The 3,095-nt window shown below is 38.0% G+C and overlaps 1 pseudogene; it reads right to left on the bottom strand.

The window, feature by feature from the left end:
* Positions 1–692: 692 nt before the first annotated feature.
* Positions 693–837, bottom strand: LOC145248547 (U2 spliceosomal RNA; annotated as a pseudogene).
* Between the last annotated feature and the right edge of the window lie 2,258 nt (positions 838–3,095).

A 3,095-nucleotide genomic window follows, 5' to 3' on the forward strand; every position in this document is an offset into this window, starting at 1 on the left:
GTTGCCCGGCTGTGGTGAGGTGTGTGTGCGGGGCGGGGGTAAATCAAAACAAAAGGGAAAACAAAGCATAAGCGAACATAATAATCCTGTTTAAATATGGTAACTTTTTTTTAAATTGAAAAAAAAAAACAAAAACAAAAACAAAAAAACAGCGAACGTGATGCAAAATAAAGTATAAGCGAAAGAAAAAGAAAAATGCATAAATAACCCTGTTTAAATGTTAAATCTGTTTTAAACAAGTCCGATAGCCATTAGTCGCGCGCTCTCGTGTATAATGAATGAATGCATGGATGTAGGATTGACATGAAAGTCTTAAAGATGAACTAAAATGACCGAAAAATGGTCTGCAATGACTTAAATAAATAAAAAGTAAATGACTTAGAATGACTTTAATGAACTTAAGAATGAATTGAATGATCATAGGTATGACTTAAATTCTTAAAAATAACTGGAATCCTTCAAAAACAACTTGAATGATCTGGAGAATGACTTGAATGGCTTTGAGACTGACTGGTTGTAAAGTTTTACATTAAATTAATAGTGAAAAGTGATCCCCCTTCATATCAAAAAGTTACAAACATAAGTACAGCATGTAGTAAGAACAGATGGTATTTATGGTATTTATTTGCTCCCCCACTGAGCAAATTAGGCACAAGGCCGTTTTTAATGTGAGGTAAAAATCAGCTCCCCTAAAAGGGGTCACTCTGGTTACCAAAAATAATAATTGTCCCAGTATAGAGGGTTTCCCCTCCATTGACTGGTACAAATTATCTTAAGTGCAGTATCTGCCGGAACAGATACTACACTTTGATCTTGGCCAAAAGACCAAGAAAAGCTGTATTTATTTGCTCCCCCCTCGAACAAATTAGGCACAAGGCCGATCTTTAATGTGAGGAGTTAAGGGGAAATGGGGACCAACTCGCCGGTGAGTAGGGGAGCTGGATAGTGACAATTGGTATGAAGGGTTGCCCTACATTGACCAATGTCTTATATGTGGGGCTGTCTCCATATATGGTCTTTGCTTGCAGTATCTTCCGGAACAGATGGTATTTATTTGCTCCCCCACTGAGCAAATTAGGCACAAGGCCGTTTTTAATGTGAGGTAAAAACCAGCTCCCCTAAAAGTAGGCAAAAAGGGGGCACTCTGGTTACCAAAAATAATAATTGTCCCAGTATAGAGGGTTTCCCCTCCATTGACTGGTACAAATTATCTTAAGTGCAGCATCTTCCGGAACAGATACTACACCTTGATCTTGGCTAAAAGGCAAAGAAAAGCTAATAACCGCATCTATTTACAACAGACGTTTAATATTAACCAAAAAGGCCAAAGACAAAATGTTACGGACAGACCGACAGACTGACCGACCGACCGACCGATGGAGTGACTGTAGTCGGTTGCATGCGACTAAATATCGGAAAAACAAAAACAAAAAATGAAAAAATAAAAAACTGAACGTAAAAATGGTATAAATAACCTGTTTGAATATTAAAATTTAAAAAATCAAAAAAAACAATATATCTGCTATCTAGGCTCGAAGGTGTACTCTTAAGATAACGACGCTGCCACTATAACTACTCGGCTATGACTGTGTACCGAAGTTAGGTCGTTTTTTATATTTAAATCAATTCAAAGGAGAACGTTTTTGCACATGCGTGTTTGGATAAATTGTCATGAAGGAATGGATTTTTTCTACCTCTACCTGTAGAAAAGTGCCCAGTTGAAGATGAAGAAATTAATGTTTGTAGCCAGATTTTAGATATTTGTCGCCCGAAGGATTGAGCGTCAAAACGATACCAATTTCGTGAAAATCCGTTGCCTCTGTCGAAGTTCTAGGCAGACTTGCAAACATATATTTAAACTGATTTTTGCCCTTTGTATTATAGACTATCGGGGGTGCCCGGCGTTGCCCGGAATAGCCCGGCGTTGTTCGGAGGTGTACCTGTTGGGGGGGGACGTAAATCAAAACAAAATGGAAACTGAATAATAAGCGAAGTAATAACTGTTTAAATATAAAAGAAAAACGAAAAATTTTTTGTGAGGGAGGTAGGCGCGAACACGAAACCTTGACGGTGATAGTCTGATGTCTTAGCATGACACCACGGAGATAGGGACTTGAGATCAGCCGAAAATAAACGTTTAAAAACGCAGGTGGTTGAATGTCAACGTATGGTTTGTAGGTCAAATATTACGCCATATTATTATTATTATTAGTAGTAGTAGTATTAGTATTAGTAGTAGTAGTAGTAGTAGTAGTATTAGTAGTAGTAGTAGTAGTAGTAGTAGTAGTAGTAGTAGTAGTAGTAGTAGTAGAGAAAACGAATTCTGTAAGGTAAATGTCGCTGAAATAAAATATATTTACGACGTCGTTTTGTAAATCGTAGGTATTATAATCTAAGGAGTATATAAAAAGTTCTAAGACATAGTACCCCCTGGAGAACTCACCCCGAAAAAATCCTTTGGCGGACATACAGAAAAAAATTACACACTCACTAACACACTAACACACATTTTACCTTATATATATATAGACTGGCTGGGGTGCCCGGCGTTGCCCGCGTGTTTGAAGGTGTGTGTGTTGGGGGGTAGATCAAAACAAAATGGACGAAGTAATAACCTTGTTGTAATATGATAACAGAAAACAAAAAAATGATATTTAACTTCTTTAAAAAAAAGTTTTGGGAGGTCGGTTAGATCGAACCCGAAGCCTTGAGGCGGAGGTGAAAAAAAAAGTGTGAATAATATCTGACATGTTACCGCTAGGACAGCAAGCAGAGTAACTGAAACCCGTTCAATTTAAGGATTAAAAACAATTGCAAGGTGCGTGGATTTATTGAGGTCAAATACCAGGCCATAGACTGAATGAAATCCAACACTGGATTTTTACTGCGAGGCAGTTTTTTCTGGTTTTGTTTCCCCAAGATGTTGCGGGTGGTGGTGGAAAACAAGCTCCGCATATAAAGGGGAGTGTCCAATTGAATAGCAATTGTCTGATATAGGGGGTTTCCCCCACATTGATCAAAAGCTCATTGCTTTCTGGACATTCCCGGGACGAAAGGTGGGAACTACTCCCGTTTTCATTTAGTTTCAGTTTATA

This window comes from Euprymna scolopes, chromosome 26 (assembly GCF_053919585.1).
Source record: "Euprymna scolopes isolate OS-2025 chromosome 26, ASM5391958v1, whole genome shotgun sequence".
Taxonomy (NCBI): Eukaryota; Metazoa; Mollusca; class Cephalopoda; order Sepiida; family Sepiolidae; genus Euprymna; species Euprymna scolopes.